The 21,481-nt window shown below is 39.8% G+C and overlaps 2 long non-coding RNA genes across 6 annotated transcripts in view; one reads left to right on the top strand and one right to left on the bottom strand.

Annotated features, from left to right (window-relative positions):
• Window positions 1-21,481, top strand: part of LOC119479398 — a 379,295-nt gene that overhangs the window by 269,902 nt on the left and 87,912 nt on the right. The gene's annotated exons all lie outside the window — the stretch shown is intronic.
• Window positions 1,892-20,980, bottom strand: LOC119479399. The gene is made up of 3 exons (XR_005204676.1): window positions 20,957-20,980; window positions 12,660-12,665; window positions 1,892-1,980 (listed from the first exon to the last, which is right to left on the bottom strand). It is a non-coding gene; the product is annotated as an uncharacterized LOC119479399 (long non-coding RNA).

The following is a 21,481-nucleotide window of genomic DNA, read 5'->3' on the forward strand; positions in this document are numbered from 1 at the left end:
GTTTATTTTATTTTATTTTATTTTATTATTTTTATCTTACTTTTTTAAATATATATTTATTTTTATATTCTCCTCTCTTTGATTTTTTTATAATTATTTTTTTTCCCACACACATATAACTATTGCTTTTGGATTGACAGTACATACTTTGAGATGTTTATGTTACAGCATGCTCTTTGTCTTATTCATTGATATTGTATGATTTTATGATTTTATATCAAACAAAGTATATGGTTTAATTGAGTCAATAAGTAAAAGGTTAAAAAAAAAAAAATCAAAAGAAGTGACATTTGATTAATTTAAGTATATCTAAAAAGAAATAAAACTGGCTGATTCTTGCTGAGGAATCAAAAATGTGCTATAACATCCAATACGTTGCCCCACACTCGCTAAATCATTCTGTGAAAGTATCTCTCAATTAGCATGGGAGGGAAAAGATCTCCAAAGAGGCGTCCGGTTCGCAGCCTTAACAGCCTGCCAAGAGCCACATCTCGGGGCTCGCAATCAGTGACACTCACAATAAACGGGCTGATATTTAATCATTAGGCGAGGAATGCACAGCGGACGTCTCTAATCTGCTCCCGTGGCCGCTGAAAAGCTGCACGGCACGCAGAGTGGAAGCAGTGAACTCTCCGTGTCGGCTCCGGCCGTGAGCCTGCCTGCTGGGGTTTCGGTGGGAGACCCCAGAGGGGTAACGTTGCATAGCAGGAGGCCTCGGCATGCCATTGCAATTAATGTATTGTCTTACTTAATAAGATGGAAATGTTGGAATGATTAGTGAAGACTGTGGTGTGCACTCCGGGGTCGGTGGGAGGATTAGTTACCAAAGTGCTGAGGCGCTCACTTACACCTACTGTACTGCTGAGCTGGACTGAAAGAGAAAAGTACTATATTCTACTGTATATACAGTATTATTGTTGGCAGTTTAAATGTCTTTGGTTTAAATGTTAATGCTTACTGGAACTGTGTCATGTTTTTGGCTCAATTACTTTATCTAATTAATCCTGAAAATGTTTGACTCATGAACCATTCGTCAGGTTGACCATTAAAGGATAATTCTGGTGATATTCTATATATTTCTTATTGCCATCAAATCCCATGGAAAGACCAAAAACCAACAATGAATTTATCCATATTCAGCCCGTTGCACGAAAAAGGTATGTAGGCCACATAATGCGCAAGGCATTTAGCGTGCAATACGAATGCCTTTCTTGCTTTTGGCGTTTCATTTGTACGCCATGTAGTCTGTACTGAGTCCAATGTAAACATATAAGTGGAAATACGCTACGCACAGAGCTAGTGACGTAGAATAAAAAGTGAGAAAGACCGCTTATGGCGGATGGTGTATGGGTCCAACAAACACAGGACTTTTAACCAGGAGATTAGTGCTAGAGACTGGAGTTTTGTTTTGTAAGTTACGTAAGTGATGTTTGTCACGTTTTTTTGCGACATTTATGACGTGTTTTCCATACTTATGTTACGTTCTTTCCGTAAATATTTTACTTAGTTTAAGTACTTATTTTAAGCCCAACCATGATGTTTTTCCTAAACATAACTAAGTGGTTTTGTTGCCTAATCCTAACTGCAGACATTACCGTTTTGTTGCACGGTGTAAAAATGACATGCAAAAAATCATTTGATGTACAAATGAGACGCCAAAAGGCTGAAATGCGTTCTCATGACACGCGGAGTGTCTGTGTTATGTCGTACTATTTCTACACCTTCCCGTTACACCAAGTTGCCTTATTCCTCTGTGCCATAGAGCTACAAGTGAAAATGCTATTGTGCCAATTTTCAGGTTCATACTTGTATTTGGGGTTTCTACTAGGACATATTTACATGCTATAATGTTCAACAAATGCTTTACTTTTCTAATACCAACTGTGCTGCAGCACCTCTCTTCCCGAAAAGCCCAGTCTACTGTAATTGGTCAGCTAGCCCACTTTGTTGAGATTGGTCATCCAAACCAAACTCTTCAGACTCTGCTCCAGCTCCGCTCTAGCTTTGTTTGAGGGCGTGACCAAACTAGCCGCTAGGCAGGTATTATGCAATTGTGTTACCTAGTGACATCACAACATTACGGACAAAAAGGCGGGACTTCAAGCAAGGCGTTTCAGACAGTTCAGGAGCAGTGTTTCTGTGGGAAAAAGCACAAAGCATAATAAGTCCTCTTTAAAAAAACACATCAAGGGGTCACACTGTCGCACTGGGTGGCATGTTTAGTTTTTGGTCTTTTATTGGTATTTGTTGACAATAAGTAAAGTATAATATATCACCTTTAAAAATTCATGTTGTGCAGAAAACCATTAGTCAAACCCACATAGTTTTATCATGTTATGTTGAGCTTATGGGAAATGATACACAAATTATTAATATTTGATGCAATGCTGCATATCTTTGATATAAATATTTTCATTATTAATTTATATTTAACTTTATTGTCACTTTGCTGTGCAAGTAGCTGTGCAAGAAAATGCAGTATATACTACACTAACATCCGTAGTTAGGTTTAGGCAGCAAAACCACTCACTTAGGTTTAGGAAAAAATGTCATGGTTGGACTTAACATAAGTACGTCAACTAAGTAAAATACATCACTAAAAAACATGTGACTAACTTACAAAACAAAACACCGGCCTCGAACACTGGTCCCCTGGTTGAAAGTCCTGTGTTTGTTGGACCCATTCTCACTTTTTATTCCACGTCACTAGCTCTGAGCATAGCATATTCACGGGGATGCGTTTAGATTGCAGCCAGTACAGACTACATGACGTACACATGACACACCAAAAGTAAGAACGGCGTTGTTATTGTACACTTTTGCTTTGCGCATTATCATGTCATTCATACGTCTTTTCGTATGACTAGGTTGAATATGAACATGAACCAGTATACGGTTTGTACAGTACAGCACACTGAAACAGGCAGATTTTAGGATATACGATATTGCATGTTGTCAAACATGTTGGTTTATTTTTTTGACAAACTCTGAAACTGGAAGGAAAAACTAATTGGACTACAGGGCTCAAGCAGTTCATTTTAAGCATTTTTTTTTCCATTGACCATATGAGGAATTACAGTCAAACCTGCCCAATTACAGCTTGGTAAGTGGGTAATAAATCATGAGTCTGCAGTGCTGAGGTACAGGGCAGTAAATATTTGACATATCAGCTGGCAAAGCTGTTAAAGTCTCTGACCATAATTACACAAAGCAAGCATAAATTAACATTCAAAGCTTGTTAATAATGTTGTATAGTTCATTTTATTTTTAAATAAGTAACAGAGAAGAGTAATAGAGCATGGATCATGAGTATGGAGGACTGAACCTGCCAAAATAAAAAATAAATCAGTATATAGCATCTATGCACTCTGACCCCATGACACAGATTGAGTGACAGCCCCCTCATTTGCATAGTGACGCAGAAATGTATAAATAAATGTATGAAGAAAAGAATACAGAAATAAATATGTTTGTGGAAATACATAAGGGGTAAAATGCAAAAGGAAACTCGTGCAGAAATGAATAAATATATAAATGCAGAAAATAAATACAAACAATTAAAAATAATAATATAAAATAAATAAAAAAAATAGATAAATGTTAAAGATAATAAATAGATAAAAAATAAATTTAAAAATACATAAATAAAATGGAAAATTGTAGAGAAAGTAAGTAAATAAAAAACGGAATTAATACAAAGATGAATAAATAAAGAAGTAAATTATAACAGAAATATCAATTTATGTCACATTTGATCAATTAATTAATGACATTTATTTTACATATTATTTTGCTACATTTAATGACATATTTATTCATCAAGCCATTTATTTTTCATTTTGGCAGATTCTGTCCTCCATACACGAGGACCGTTTCCATACTACAGAGTGCCCTGCCCCTGCAACTACACTACACAATCAGTGGCTGAACCCACAGCATCTATACCGTTGTGTGTCACCCTACATGGAAATATATTATGACAGTAACTATATTTTTGCGTACCTTCATGGAATAATCAAATTATTACCAAGCTCTTTTGGGTAAATACTACTGCAGCAACCCAAACAAGAAGAGGCCGCGTGATTTGTTTTGAGAAAATATTTCTCCAGTGAAGAAATTAGCCACCTTCGAGTGTTCATAATTTGTTTTTTATTTTCTCCATAAACATTTGTAATTGCATCCAGAGGGGTCTGTGTGTGTTGGAGCAGCTGCCCCTGTGCCACAGCGCTATTGTTGCAAGAGCAGGGTCAAGTTGTCCGTCACACATGCCTACATTAGTTAACAGGACTGCCACACACATTTTCTTTTTTGCCTCTAATATGAAACTGAAAAGGGATTCATTAACGTCCGCTACATGCATTCAACCTGCATGTCGTCTTCTTCTTCTTTACGTTAATATTGTTCCAGTGACTGTATGTATTCTACGATGGCGTATTAGTAGAATGAAATTTACATCATAGATTTTTTGAAGTAATAAATTTACGAGTAAAAAAACTTATGAAAAATTAGTGATTCATTTGCGATTCATCGCGATTAACTACGGACAATCATGCGATCAATCACGATTATATATTTTAATCAATTGACAGTTATGCAACTATTGGCAACATATAGTGAAGCCCTTGGTGCCCAGGTTTTTTGAAAGTGCTATATAATGTAACTTACTTACAGTACTTAACTTGCTTACTTATTTGTGTTTGTTTCAACAACTGGGTTCAGCGATTCTTCTGGATGTAATACAACTGTGGCTGTCAATCGATTCAAATATTTAATCGTGATTAATCGCATGATTGTCCATAGTTAATCGTGATTAATCACAAATTAATTGCGCATTTTTTATCTGTTCAAAATGTACCTTAAAGGGAGATTTGTCAAGTATTTAATACTCTTATCAACATGGGAGTTGGCAAATATGTTTGCTTTATGCAAATGTATATTTTATATTATTGTATTATCAATTAACAACACAAAACAATGATAAAAATTGTCCAGAAACCCTTACAGGTACTGCATTTAGCACAAAAAAATATGCTCAAATCATAACTCAAGCTCAACAGGCGACAACAACTGTCAGTGTGTCACTGTACATGTCATAAAGTGGGCATGTCTGTAAAGGGGAGACTCGTGGGTACCCATAGAACCCATTTTCATTCACATATCTTGAGGTCAGAGGTCAAGGGACCCCTTTGAAAATGACCATGCCAGTTTTTCCTCGCCAAAATTGAACACAAGTTTGGAGCGTTATTTAGCCTCCTTCGCGACAAGCTAGTATAACATTATTGGTACCAATGGATTCTTTAGGTTTTTGCTAGTTTCATATGATGCCAGTATGGTCACTCTAGCTTTAAAACTGAGCCTGCTTCAACCTAAAAATTGCAAGTTGTGTTAATGTGTTTAAGAAATTAGTAAACAAATTGAACACGTTATTAACTTTGACAGATCTAAAAACAACAGATCAAATCTCTAACAACCAACTTTATCACTTGAATATAACTGTGAAACAAAAGCCGATCTTCCAAAGCGAGTCCTTTTGAGCATGAAGCAAAAACATTTGGCTTCCACAATAGCTGCATCTAGAAAAAAAACAAACAAGTGCATCTCTTTTGAAAGCATTTGACAGCGATCCTCCCTCTGTCTTGTATACTTATATGTCAAGTTGATGCGCTGATCTTTGTGGAAAACATGAAGAGATTATTGGAGGGAGGCGAATCAAAGTGACACTAGTGACACACACTCAAGCCAACCAATATACACTACGGCAACCGCAAGCTGGAGTCCTTCAGGCTGTGGTGAGTTTATGGCTTCTCGTGACGTATGAAAGCCAGCGGCTCCTTTAGTGTTTCTCTGCTCCTGATTGACTTTTAATTGATTTTCTCATAGAAGTGCGGTTCATTCTTGTCATTGAGATGGAGTCTTTTGGCTTTTTAATTTGCAGATCTCTTGATTTATCCCCCGAGTCTGTGATTATTACAATTATGTGGCTTCGTGTAATTGGTGGATATCGAGTTGATGTTTTTTTGGGGGAAAACATTACTTTGAAACAGCGAGTGCTGCCAGGGACAATGAGGCCGTCCCGGGTGGGGTTTGATACATGGGCACCCTTGTGGTCGCACCACTTTGTGTGTCTCATGTACAGCATGTTTATTCATATTTCTGCATCCTGTGCGTCCACAGCATGCGTGCCGACCGCAGCGCCGCTGCCTCGCCGTCTGCTTGCCAGTGTAATGCGTGTTTATGTTTACTTTAAGTGTGTGTGTGTGTGTGTGTGTGTGTGTGTTTGAGGAGTGACTGTGATGTGGAGCACCTGCCCTCTCCGCCCAGTCATGCTGCTGTGTGGCAGCTACCGAGCTGGAACCTTCCGGATGACATCATCAAACGGTGACAAGGCAGACAGGTCAGGGCGCCTGTGGTTGTTGCTGGAAAAGGCTACTCCCCAAAGTGTGTGTTTGAGTACACACACGCCAAGTTTCATACAGACTTGATCTCATCAACAGGTAGCGTTCGTATTGTACTCTATGTTGCTCCACACGCTGACTGATCCCACAACTTACCAGAACTCCAGTTCTTTCTGTTATTTTTCTCCATTCTCTCCTTTTCTTCTCGTCTCTGTATCTTGATGAATTGGAGTCATAAAGTTTTAGAATAAGCGATGAAGAAAACATTTATTTTTTTTGCACTCAACATTTCAAGAAGAAAACATTTCTAATGTGAGCAGACGTTATCTTTGCCTCAGTTCCCGCTGTCAAATTCATGTCTTTTCACATCCACTCACCTTTTTGTGTCTAAAATTAATTTTGCATTCAGTATAAACACACATTTATAGTAGTTAGACATGTTAAAGTTTTTTAAAGATTTTTTTAATATATCAGTATTGTCAAATATGTACAAAAAAAATTGATTCCAGTTGTAAAAAATATATTTGCAAAGAATGCAGCATTTTCTTCATCAGTTTTTGTCTTTAAGGATCTAGTTGTCGAGGACAACAATGAGAAAGTTTGCTCCGGCTGGTGGGCGGTGCTTGGTATTTCCTGAACTGTTCTCAACATGGCTGCCGGGTCACAAACTTTCTCATTTTACAGCCAAACAGTACACTACAAGATCTTTGGCGAGAAATAGGCATTACAGTAACAGAATATTGATTCATATTTGATCAGCGCTGCCTAGTTTCACCGTTTGATCGGAGTTCGCAAGTGACTGACAGCTGCTCAGAGACGGCAAGGCTCCAGCTCGGCTCTGATTGGTTGTTTTCCTCCGGTCTGTGAAATCTTGCAGATGCCATTAGGAGCACCGGAGGACACAGAGGCACATGTTTTTTTTCAGATTACCTGTCTCATGCACTACTGTCAGGATATTGTGTTATATAAAAAATAGCTTTTTTTAAATCATAGTTGCTCCAATTCTACCCACTGCTGCTTTAAGGCTCTGACACATCAAGCTGACGTTCGGCCGTCAGACAATTTGGGGCCGTCAGTGAGCGTCCATCGGCCTAGTTTTTGCGATGTGTCCCGCACTGTCAGCTCTAGTTCGCCCCTGTCAGAGTTTTTTCAGCTGATTCAGCATGTTTCATGTGCATATCATAACAACAGCTTGTATATTTGCGGTCTTCCGTCTTCCGGTTTCCCTTTTTGAATGATGAATACAGACTACCACCACCTGCTGGTGTGGAGAGTTATTTCCTCTCACGCAGGCGCAGAACGTACATAGTAGTTGACCGTCGGCTGTTGTTTTTGCGGTGTGTTCGAGTGCAACTTTTTGGCCAAGACAAAGGCGACGTGAGTGGACGAAACTGGTGACCTTCGTCGCTGCTAGTTCTTTGATGTCGTATTGGTGTTTCTGGGCCTTTAATCCAATGTAATAGCTAACAATGTTAAATTGGAGGTATGCATGTAAAGTTTTGATTCGAGCAGAATGTATTCAATTCTTATGTATGAATAACGGTGGCAATAATATATAAATTAAGTTATTTTCTTCAATTCCTGGATTTTCTACATAGTGTTTAAAAATGCATAATGTAAGTTGTTATAATAATGTTTTTATTTAATTTCTTTTCAAAACACAGTGTTTTATACCAGAGTACATTAAGAGACAGAAACAGGATTTCTTGCGCCCACGTATCTTCCTAAAATATTCTACCCACTGCGAAGTTTCCTAAACTTTCCACAAAATGCTTTCTTACACGTTCTCCTCGACTTGCCCTCTTTAGTTTCACCCTGGAGTATGCATGTGTTGGTCTGTCTGGACCACAGAGGACAGGTTAGCGAGGCTATATTCTTTTTTCCATTTGCAGATTTAGAGGATATTATGGCCTATTTGCACCTGCAAACCCAAGTGTTCCTCCGCCTGCCTGCTATTTGTCAGGATCTGCGCAATTACCAGCGTCTCTCCCTTCGCTCCCCATCTCATATCCTGAGCACAACATTTGCCCAGATTTACCTACTGGCTTCGAGATGGTTTCTCGCTCAAAAACAACACTCCGATTTCACTGCGAGGGGCGAAAAGAAGTGGCGGGGAAGATGCCGCGCCAAGGTGCAAAATAGACAAAATACCTCCTGTCCCGTATGCATCCTGCGCGCCGCCACATCATAATCAAATCAAATAATTTTTTTCTAATGAGGAGACGGCGCGTGTGACTGCCCAAACAAAATAACCTAGGATGCACTGCGGGACCAAAAAACGGTATCTGCGTTTCAGCGGGCGCTCCAGTTTTGATTCGGGGAACATTCCTATTTCAGGAACTTTAAATGTTAAGTAAAGAAACATTATGAGAAGAGGGCTGAATGGAAAGCTGTGTGTATGCGTGTGGACGTGCATGCATGTGGATTAGAGGAGTGTGTGTGAGTGTGTGTGTGTGTGTGATTTGGACATACACCTCTAAGCACACCTAAGTGTATCTAGCCAAATGTTTTTATATGGTTCCATGACGGGGGAGAGAGTGTGTCTAACAAAGGAGACTATTTCGATGGGGCCGGTCAGCGAAGGAGTGCTGGACTCATAATGACATAGAAAACAAACAGTGGTGAATGGGCACATGGTCCCTCCGTAACCACAGGGCCCTTAACGGGAAGAGCTTGTCCAGCGGCGCACAGCCCGGCTCCAGCGCTACAGGAAGACCCAGGCGCCAAGGAGTTAAAGTACACCTACTGTGTGTCTGCATGTGTGTGCTCATAGCGTGTGACATTGCAGATCAGCTGCGCAAATACCTGATGATAAGATACGGACACGTAAAAATCAGCGACGCCCATTCGCGCACGCCCGAGAAGGTACATATTAACATACAAATACGCGCATTCATACTCTCACCTCTCTGTCTCGGCCGTACACACAGTCGCTGGGGGAGGCTTCCCAATCAACCACCAGCAACAATATTATTCTGCCGTTCACTGTCGCCGGGGCGTGATTGATGAAGCCGAGGGAAGGCCGGACTCCAGATCCCAACGTGGAGCTCGTGTAGAATAACAACGTGCTGACAATGCTCATATTAGACTCAAATTTGCTGCTATATGTACAATCTAATGGCCAAAAAATACCAAGCCGTGCCCGTGTGGAGCTGGGTTCCAATTGCAGGCTTTGGTGAAATGTCTGGCGATGTAAGAAAGGATGGGATTTTAGTTAAGTTTGAGGTGTGTCTCAATTTATAAACTTCCATACTTGCTATTTTGAGTGCATGCATGAGTGCGCTCACACTGAGAAGTATGGCAAAATGCGATGCACTCTAAGAACTCAAATGTTGTACTCAAAAAAGTCAAAACGTTGAGTGTGGTACGCTGGATACTTCTCACCCTCAACGGTCGCCATCTTTGCTATCTAGCGGGAGGTTAGGGGCACCAAATGTTTTCAAACTTGTGAAAATGGTTGGGTGAGGAAGCTGCAGCGTTTGCGATTGAAACGGCGAACACCGAACCATACAAATTAAAGTTATACATGTTTTTTTTTCACTAAGTATGACCTGATGTTTGTGGCTGACTATCACCAACTTATCTACTAACAGCCGTGTGCAATTCCAGACAACACTACCCTGTTGAAATTCACGCACTACACGCTGTAAGTAAGTAGTGTACAGAGTGTACTCCATTGAAGTGTAATAACAGAAGTATCTGAATTGAGACACAGCATGAGTTTGATATTGAAAATGATGTGAAATGTATTCTGCCCACAAGGAAACTAGGCTGTGGTATCTTACCACTACAGAATGCTACAGGAATGAGTCCTAAAACCCAGAAATGAGTTAGCATTTTAGCACTTCCGGTTCCCTCGTCTGGAAGTCAATGGGTTTTTTAGTTAGATGCCTGATTATAAGGGCTGCTGTTAACACAAGTTTAAGAGAATTTCATGTTTTGTTCCACGACATAAAATACACCAATAAATACCCCACTTGTGAATTTTGAAGCCTTAATGTGTCTTAAAAAAGGTGGTTGCTAACAAGTGGCTAAATGAGACTACTAAACGTCATCACGCTGACTCGTCCGTCTTTACAGCCTCGATGTGTATACCCGGGTGACCATGGTGTAGTTTGTTTATAGGCTAGTGTTAGCTTTTTACTTCTGGTGATTGTATTCATATTTCAAACATCATGAAAGTTTTAATTTGTGAATATTATCTTGCTGAACAAAACGTGTAAGTATCATCAACGTGTGTTTGCCACAGAGCTTATTTTCTGCAATAATCCAGAACCCAATGCAAAAGTCCCATCGGCTTGTTGTCGAGGGAACTAAAGGCAATGCTAACTTTTTGCTTGGCCAACAAAAATATGTCATCCCTGGAGCACGCTATTGATTTTTATTACATTTTTATATATTTTATTGAGATACATTATTGTTTTTATTACCTTTCAGATAGTGATTTCTATTTCTGCAATATTAGTGTTTTAAAGAGTTTTATTCAACCCCCAAGTTGCATATTACAAAGTGTGAAGATTTGTTTCTTCAAAAGATATTTGAGGATATTTTTCCCCATGTGTGGCAGGACAAGACTAGTGAAAACAGTGAGCTGTTTAGCGTGGGCGGTGGCGTCTAAACAACAGATGCACGTGGAAGTGCAGACATGTGTTGGCTTTCCGGTTTGTGTCCCTCTCTGTCGGCCCACGCAGATGTTTTAGAGGCGCTGAATTTAGTTGTATTTATTTGTCTTACTTTGTCTGGCAGAAGACACTGATTTTTTTTTTTCCACCTCGTGAGGTTTAGTAAAGACATTTGCTAGTTGCCAGTTGCTATTTTGAACCCAGCCCTTTCTGTTTCTGGCACAGTAAACAATGTGCAGCAGCTACTGTGGAGCTTATTTATACATTTGTAATGCTTGCATTTTTAGCACATTATTGCTCATGCAAAGGATCATCCGAGGACATATGGATGATTAAGTTATCCACAAAATCACCCGAATATATTGTGAATTTAAATACACAGAAACAAAGGGCCCTTTGAGAGGCAGACAAATGCACAGTCACGATGATCTGCTTGTTTACTTGTTACCATGATAACTGTCAATGGCTCCTCACCGGCAGCTCTCTCAGCCCACACCTCCCCCCATTCACTCCAAGTCAGACGTCCCAGAGGTCCATTTACCGCTTTGAAAACATCATAAAACAGACATGCTAAAAAATTATGCCAGGGCGTCAGCTGATGGTTTATAAGGTCACGCCGGTGACTAAGCATCAGGAAACTATCATAGACGAGCCCTTCATGAGGCGCTTTTTTATTGGGAATACAGTGAAACATTATATCAAGTGACTTGTATTATATAATAGTAAAGGTTCTAGGATTCAGAGCATTAAAGCTAGGGTTGGTAATCTTCTTCAAAAACATTTTTTTGTTATATTTGTCGAAATTATCATTACATCCCAACAAGCAATCAATAAATCAAATGTTCTGACAAAAAAAAAAAAAATCCAGTGTCTATGGCTGTCGCAGGACTGTAATTAGCCCAGTTCAGTCATTTCATTTGGGCCAATAATATGATTGGACGGGCTACCTGGAGTCTTCCACAAGCTGCTAGCTTGACAGCTGTGAGTACTAACAATGGCCATGTTTGTTGTTTCCATTCATTATATGTTTACGTTCATAATGATAATTTTGGGGGAGTGGGTTTGGATGGAGGCCTGAAGGGACGGACTGTCAGAGTTGCCGGCTTGGCGACTTTCTTTCTAGATTTAGCTACTTTTGGTGCTAACGTTAGTAAGCCTTGCTAGTTTCTTAAGATCCAACTGACGCAAAGAGATAAAACTCTTTATTTTTACAATAGCCGCTGAAGCCATTTTGAACCGAAAATGCTTATTATATATTTTTATATTGTATTGTTCAAAACAGGCCATTTTGGTAGAATATGACAGTAAAATAGAAACACTTTTGTTTTACTTTTTGCAGCACTTTTTAGGTGGATGTTTTACTGTCGTCCAGTAGTCGCTTTCAGTCCAAAATGGCGGAAGCTTGGCTCTGCTGCTGGGCGTTGATGTTGCAATGGAACGACCAATTTACTTTCACTTCTTGGCAATATACGTTCTTTGTCCCAACACTAGCATCACATGCATTTTAGTGCATGTTGTTGTGCCCCACTTGCTAGCTAATGGCCGCCACTCTGCACTTGGCTCATACGGTGGTTACCGCTGATGAAGCCGTCCCCACCAACAGCGTTATTGCAGAAGCGTAGCACCAACCCTTCGGTCCCACCTCCCCCTGTTGCTGTTGTTTGCTCTGTTGGCGCTGTTAGCACCATTAGCTGCTTGCTGCCGTCTCAGCCATCTCCATGTTGAGAGCCGCGTGAGGCAATACATATGCTCTTAATTCCGTATTGAGCACCTTTAACAACATTAATTGAAAATTTTGAAAGTGTCAAACTGACACACACATGAGAAAAATGTCATTTCTAGGTGTTGTCAATCACTGGCAAATTTCTGCATTCTCTGCAGAGTTTTAAGCTAACTTGATCCTGATGGGTGAAGTAGAAATGCTGAGAAACATTTTTCACCATAACACCTCTCTGGGGTGTCTGGACGTGCACGTGTGCTGACCGCAGCAGCTCCCCCACTTAGTTTTATTACACGGGGTCGTAATGTTCTTCCTCGCGTTGTTCTACTGGCTTTTTTTTTTTTCTCTATAGTCGCACATAATACTGCCAAGGACTAATTGGCGTAGTTACATATTCTCCAACTGTATCTGGTTCAGTCTGCGTGTGTGTGTGTGTGTGTGTGTGTGTGTGTAAGTAAAAACCAGACACAAGCCAGCCGAGAGAGAGACGGGTTGCTTTGGCAGAATGTCAGGTTCATGCCCCCACTAACCGCAAGTCGCCGAGATATATCGGCAGTTCCTGTGCATTATGGGATACCGTGCTGGCAATAAACAGAAACAGAGGAAATCTGAAATGAGGTGACTGAGACATTGTATGACTTGTCCTCTTCACAATGTCTGCTGCATGAATCGCCGGCCCAAGAATCAAACCTATAACCTGTATCACACATATATCTTACTGTCTGCAGCTGGAAAACAAGAACACACACTGAGGGCTCCTGCATGGGAAAGCCGGACTGTCTTTTGATTGATATTGTCTCCGAGGTTAAACGCACTTTAATGAGAAGTTCTACTCTCTTCTTCTTTTTTTTTATCTCCTTCTTGCCTGCCGTTCTGGCTCATTGGCCCAGGAAACATGGCCTGAATCAAAGATGTAAGTTGATGATGATGAGCTCTATTCATTCTGGAAGCGTTGACATATTTGCTACCATAACCATCAATAACTCGGTCCCGTGTGTCTGTGAGTGTGTGTGTCTGTGCATGCATCGGAGTAAGCGTATGTCACTCCTGTTGATCATCTCTCTACAGCCCCGTCCAAAAGACATGTGAATAAGCATTGTGCTATCCTGGATGTAGGTGTTAGCTTCTTATACAGGAGGTTGCTTACCTTTTTTCCTTAAGTTGCTACTTGAGGGAAAAAGTCAGAAAATTACATGACATGATGTTTTGTATGGAGGACGGAACCTGCCAAAATAAAAAAATAAATGAATAAATAAATAAATTACTCAATAAATACATATAAAATGTAGCAAAAATAATATTACAAATAAATGTAGCCATTAATTATTCGATAAAATGTGACGTAAATAGATAATTCTTTTTTAATTTTCTTTTTTATTTATTTTTGTATTAATTCCCTTATTTAAATACTCTTTGGTTTCATTTTCCCTTTTATTAATTTATGTATTTATTTTTATTACTTTGCATAATGAGGCAGAAATGCATAAAGAAATGTAAAAAGAAATGTGCAAAAAAAAGTATCAAGAAAAGAATACAGAAATAAATAAGTTTGGGGAAATAAATAAAGGCAAATAATTGCAAAATCACACAAATAAATACATGCATTTAAAAAATAAAAAAATAAATGCAAAAATAAATGAATAAATAAAAAATAAATGAAATAAATAAATGAAATAAACAAATAATAAAAATAAATGAATAAATAAAAGGAAAAATTAAACAGAAGAGTAAATAAATAAGGGAATTAATACAAAGATAAATAAATAAAGAAGCAAATTAAAACAGAAATATCAATTTATGTCACATTTTATCAATTAATTAATTAATTAATGGCTACATTTATTTTTAATATTATTTTGCTACATTTAATATCATTTATTTATTTATTGAGTCAGTTTTGCTTTTGGCACATTCTTTTCTCTACAGATATTTTTGTATCCAAGCCATCTTTAAATGCTTTGATTAGCATGGGTGGTCACAGCAGGAGAGGAACTCGTTGCTAAGGTAAGCTGAAGGCAAATAAATTAATAATAAAAAAGAGCCAAAAAAAATAAAACATCATTGTGAGATTGAGCTCTTTTTTATGTCACTGTGTGGTCAGGGTGGACACTGACTGATCAACTGACTTATGGTTTAATAAAAGGCTGATATCATCCTAATATATCAGCTCAACGTTACTGTTGCATTAATATATAACTCTGTCACTTCCCTGGGATCTTGAAAACATCAGGGCTGAATGTACACCCCCGCTGCTCTCATCCCCATGTTCCTCTTTGATTTGGTTCTGGCTCCGATATCAATAAGCTTGATTTGGAAGGGAATAACTGAGGTCATCCTGTGAACTTGAACTGGATCCACTGATACTGTTTGGATAGGTGCACAGTAGGCCTTGAGAGACGCACAATGTAGCGGTAACCATCAACTTTTTTATTGCATGCTTACTGAGCCACCGCTGTACTTTGGCTCAGTCCCCAAGAAGAATTATTTGGGGGAAAGAAATTGCGGACTGAAAGATGAATTTATACAAATATTTCTCAGCGCCAGAAACACTCTGAGGTGAGTAATAAGTTCATTGGGTAAAGCGTTAGGGTCGGAGCCAAATGTTTGGTTCACTTCAGCTAATAAGATAAAACTTAAAAATGAAAAAATATAAATGTAGCACTTGACTTTCATTTATTATAATGGTATTAATGATAAAAACTATACACATAAGGTGCCATGCCATTGTTGGACATCCCCTTAATCTGAAACTGCATGATAATTATCTGCTTCTGTTTGTTACATGGAGAGTTTGTATTTTGTATTTTTCGGAGCAGTGGGCCTTAGGAACTAACTAACTTGTTTTCGGGCTTTCGGTCCACTGGGACATTTTTCAGACTATTGGGAAAAATGGTCAGTCCCCGCACAGTTAGCAAAGCTAACAGGCTAACGTGGCTAACTTCCATGAGTACCCACGAGTCTCCCCTTTACAGACATGCCCACTTTATGATAATCACATGCAGTTTTGGGCAAGTCATAGTCAAGTCAGCACACTGACACACTGACAGCTGTTGATGCCTGTTGGGCTGCAGTTTGCCATGTTATGATTTGTGCTTATTTTCTATGCTAAATGCAGTACCTGTGAGGGTTTGTAGACCCTTTAAGGTACATTTTGAACAGATAAAAAAATGTGTGGTTAATTTGCGATTTACTATGAACAATCATGCAAAATATATATATACTGTATACATTTGAATCAATTGACAGGCCTAATAATAATAATAATAATAATACAATAATACAATACAATACATAATAACATGCAATTTAATGTTTACAATGTCATTCTTTCATTGGGCTTCATTCTGGCATTGCTTAACCAGAAAACAGCAGTTCTCTGCCACCATTCATACAGTATTTCAGCTAAGGATACCGTTCTGTCTTTAGAACTTCTCTACTTAAGATTTTTTTTTAATCTTATATATATCTATATTTCAGCTGTCAGGATTTGTAAGAATTGTTACATATTACAACGTTTGGTACAAAAAACAGGAGAAATTGGTCAAATAACTGTGTCCCTCGTCTGGAGCAGCTCAGCATGAGGACACTGCAATAGTTCCAAGCAATGCCAAAAGTTGTACATCAAACTAGTGCCATTTACTGACTGCACAGCGGACATATTCATGCACATATAAACTAAAGCACATTGTACTTACATGTTTTAATAAGGTCCAGGCAGAGTTTTATTTGTTAGCTTGAGCATTGGCTTGCAATGATGCTGCATTGACCTTGTTTGTTTAAAACCTTAAGGATGTATGAGTTCCTTTGACAGTCATCTCCTTCCTGACAAGAGAAGCTATGAGATCATTTGCATCACTAAGCTGTGAAAACATATTTGACTTGATCCTTACTTCTGTATTTCAGTAGAAAACTGTTTGAAGTGCTAATCGATAACAGATGTTGCTTTGTCCATTTCGTCAACCTTCATCCAGCTTAGAGATGCTCGAGGTCAGAGTCATGTCGCTTTCACTTTAAGACTTTTCCAGCGTGGACTCAAACTAGCAACTCTCCAGCCACAGTCTTGACTCTCTGCCCATTAGGCCACAGCTCATGTTGAACCCCTTTGTTCTCTCCGGGATGTTCCTGCTCCGAGCTGCTCGTTGGACCACTAAGCCAAAACCTTAAGCCACTGTGACAGTTACTGGCAACAGAGAGCAGCAGCCCTGCGTGAGTTATAGAAGATCGCCACATGTGCGATCCCACCGAGCTTGAGTTATGCTCCCGCTGTCTCTTGTTGTCTTTTGATCACAATTTATCACCGTGTGTTTTGTGTTGACCTTGCCTTCTGACACACTGAGCAGAAAAATTAGGATTATGTGAAGATATTATTTTGATGTTGTCTCTTGGATATTGCTGTATAGTGCTCTGCTGATTGGTTGATGTTGGACAGAGTAGAGTTATTTGTAGTTTATCCCATGTACACTTATGGGAGGTGAGTTATTCTGGCGGATACAGATTTGTATGAGGTTGTTAAATTAATTGACCTTTTGCTAAACTTTGTCCCTGAACAGTGTTTGTCCAATCGCAGCTTAGCAACCGTAACTAGACACAGTTGGTCTGACAAGCTTTGGATTTAAATCTCTTTAATCATCGTCAAATACCGCCGCTTGGTCAGTGCCCTTCAGCATCGGAGAGCAACGCACGGGATACCCCTCTTGCATTACTTTTTGACATACCAGGGACAGCGTGTCAATATACGTTTGTTACATGCAGTGTCCTTTCAAAATAAACTTCCGTTTTCACAGGAAGTTAGGTTTAAGCAACACAGCCACTTAGGTAGGGTTAGGAAATGATCATAGTTGACATTAATTTCACTGACTCGTGACTCATGGGAATGACCATACCAACGAGTTACGTGACAAACGGCTGACGTTACTATTAGTTTCACACGGGACACAAACACCGGTCTCCTGGTTGAAAGTCTTGTGTTTGTTTGAATCATCCTCCAGCCCTCCCGCCCGTCCTTAGCGAACTCTCATGCTATTAATACTACATTACTTTCTCTGACCGTCGGACATCGCCGTAGGGGGGTTTACATTGGAGTTAGTTGAAAGCTCTGTTCGCTAAAGGGTGTCTCCGTGTGTCAGTTTTCTGATAGCTTAAAAATGTCTTATTCAGCGTTCGGTTGTACTTAGCTTCACCCATGTGTGCCACTTCTGGTTGCAAAAAAACAAGATGGCGACGGCCGCAGTCCACAAACCAATGGGTGACGTCCAGTGACTACGTTCACTTCTTATATACAGTACAGACTATTAAAATGCCCAACTCGAGGCTTCAGAACGGCGGTCCACAAACCAATGGGTGACGTAACGGTGACATACGTCCACTTCTTATAATACAGTCTATGAGCACCTCACACACTCAATCGGTGGTGCTCTTGTCCTCTTGTCCTTTGGCCACAGGTCCCCCAGATGTTGTAGCTATGAACAGAGGGAAAAACAGTCAGGGTATGGCTCTGATGAGTCACCAGCCTAATGGACCACGGTATGAAACCTGATATGGGCTGCGTCTGCCTTGAGAGGGCAGTTTAGTGAAAACAGTGTCATTACTACAACCTGAGGCCTCCCAGGCCAGGACCTCATGCGGCGAACCGTATGCCAAGACACGAAAGAGAGGAGAGGGAGAGGACAGGCCGAACATGATACAATCGGGGATGGAGGGAGTCCAGTTTCAGACGGCGGGAGCAGGGAGGAAGGCGAGCGAACGGGCCAAAAGGCTTTGTTTTATCTGGAGCGAACGAGATACTTGCATCATAGCAGGACTCCAAGAATAATGTCAGAACCTGATGACTCAAAGAGAAAATAGAGAGTTGATGAAAATAAAGCTTCAGCCTGTCTCGCCTGGTTAGCACTCAAAAGGTGGAGGTGCAAAAGTGGCTTTTGGACGACATGTATGTATGTGTCTCATTATCTTATTTGTAGGTTGTTTTAATTTTGATTGCTGCAAATTCAAGTGTGCTACCAAAATAATGGATGCAGACGGTGTGAAATGTTCTCAGTTACATAATACAGCCAATGGCCCAGTATATCCCAGGTGACTAACTGTCAGCTGTCAGTCAGCAGTTTGCATTTGACCTCAGTTCAGAAACGAACTTAACTGACTGTACAAAACCTGTGTATGCAACTATGTGTGTGTGTGGGTGTATGAGTACGCAAGGATTTCACTTCTCACTGCATATTTGTTGAAATACTGCTAATGTTATTTGAAGTCCCCAAGACAAACTGGGGGGAGAAAAATCAACCATTCCTGCCTATTCAGCCATCAGCACTCACTCTAGTACCTCGTCAGCTGAAAATTTGTTTTTCTATCTCGGCATACATTGGCTCGAGTGTAAAACACATAAAACCTGTCCGCAGGAAATGCGTGCAGGGAAATAACCATGAATATTAAAGAGGATCTATTTTGTTTATTTTTCATTTGCATACTTACATGTTTACATGCTTTAATGTTCAAAAAACACTTACAGACGTAGGCAAAATCGTTGGTACCCTTCCGTTAAAGAAAGAAAAACCAACAATGGTCACTGAAATAACTTGAAACTGACAAAAGTAATAATAAATAAAAATTCACTGAAAATTAACTAATGAAAATCAGATATTGTTTTTGAATTATGGTTCAGCAGAATCATTTAAAAAAACAAACTAATGAAACTGGCCTGGACAAAAATGATGGTACCCTTAACTTAATATTTTGTTGCACAACCTTTTGAGGCAATCACTGCAATCAAGTGATTTCTGTAACTCTCAATGAGACTTCTGCACCTGTCGACAGGTATGTTGGCCCACTCCTCGTGAGCAAACTGCTCCAGCTGTCTCAGGTTTGAAGGGTGCCTTCTCCAGACTGCATGTTTCAGCTCCTTCCACAGATGTTCAATAGGATTTAGATCAGGGCTCATAGAAGGCCACTTCAGAATAGTCCAATGTTTTGTTCTTAGCCATTCTTGGGTGTTTTTAGCTGTGTTTTGGGTCATTATCCTGTTTGAGGACCCATGACCTGCAACTGAGACCAAGCTTTCTGACACTGGGCAGCACATTTCGCTCCAGAATGCCTTGATAGTCTTGAGATTTCATTGCACCCTGCACAGATTCAAGACACCCTGTGCCAGATGCAACAAAGCAGCCCCATAACATAACCGAGCCTCCTCCATGTTTCACATTAGGTACAGTGTTCTTTTCTTTGGATGCTTCATTTTTGCGTCTGTGAACATAGAGCTGATGTGACTTGCCAAAAAGCTCCAGTTTTGTCTCATCTGTCCAAAGGACATTCTCCCAGAAGCTTTGTGGCTTGTCAATATGCATTTTGGAAAATTCCAGTCTCGCTTTTTTATGATTTGGTGTCCTCCTCGGTTGTCTTCCATTAAGTCCACTTTGGCTCAAACAGTGACGGATGGTGCGATCTGACACTGATGTACCTTGACCTTGGAGTTCACCTCTAATCTCTTTGGAAGTTGTTCTGGGCTCTTTGGTTACCATTCGTATTATCCGTCTCTTCAATATGTCATCAATTTTCCTCTTGCGGCCACGTCCAGGGAGGTAGGATACAGTCCCATGGACCTTAGACTTCTGAATAATATGTGCAGCTGTAGTCACAGGAACATCAAGCTGCTTGGAGATGGTCTTATAGCCTTTACCTTTAACATGAAGGTCTATAATGTTCTTTCTCATCTCCTGAGACAACTCTCTCCTTAGCTTTCTGTGGTCCATGTTCAGTGTGGTACACACCATGATACCAAACAGCACAGTGACTACTTTTCACCCTTTAAATAGGCAGACTGACTGATTACAAGTTTGAAGATACCTGTGATGCTAATTACAGGACACACCTTAGTTTAACATGTCCCTATGGTCAAATTATTTTACATCTTTTCTAGGGGTACCATCATTTTTTGTCCTGGCCAGTTTCATTAGTTTGTTTTTTAAAATGATTCTGTTGAACCACAATTCAAAAACAATGTATGATTTTCATTAGTTCATTTTCAGTAAATTTTTATTTATTATTACTTTTGTCAGTTTCAAGTTATTTCAGTGACCATTGTGGGTTTTTCTCTCTTTAACGGAAGGGTACCAACAACTTTGCCTACGTCTGTAACTTTTCTCATACCAGCTGTGCTGCAGCACCTCTTTTCAACCTCTGATTGGTCAGCTGGACCACTCTGTTGTAATTGGTCAACCGAACCAAACTCTAACTAGCTTTGTTTGAAGGCGTGCCAAAATGGCTGCTAGGCAGGTGTTATGCAAATGTGTTACTTGGTGACATCACTACGTTGAGGAAGAAAAGGCGGGACTTCAGGCGAGGTGTTTCAGAGGGTTCAGGAGCAGTGTTTCTGTGGGGGAGAGTAACTCCCTTTGGTGAGGACTTTGGGCTTTGCAGACCTTTTACATGTACAAAAAACGATATAACACACTGAAGCAGAAAAACATAGATCCTCTTTAAATATATTTAAAGATGGCTTGTGATATAATGCTTTGAAAATTAGGGCTTGCCATGAGCTGTGTGTTATGATGACTCCGTCTTTCTGATTGAGAGACACAAGAAGTTGTACAGATTTGTCCAGTGCAAAAGCTTAAACGTGTCTCTGAACAGCTAATGTTCCACGGTTTTATTACAGCTGAGAGGTGCTTGTATGTACAGGCAAACAGAAAACAATAGCAGAATATGAATGAAAATATAAAAGCATCGATTACCTGCTATGACCAGTCAAAATG

Source organism: Sebastes umbrosus, chromosome 20, assembly GCF_015220745.1.
Source record: "Sebastes umbrosus isolate fSebUmb1 chromosome 20, fSebUmb1.pri, whole genome shotgun sequence".
Classification (NCBI taxonomy): domain Eukaryota; kingdom Metazoa; phylum Chordata; class Actinopteri; order Perciformes; family Sebastidae; genus Sebastes; species Sebastes umbrosus.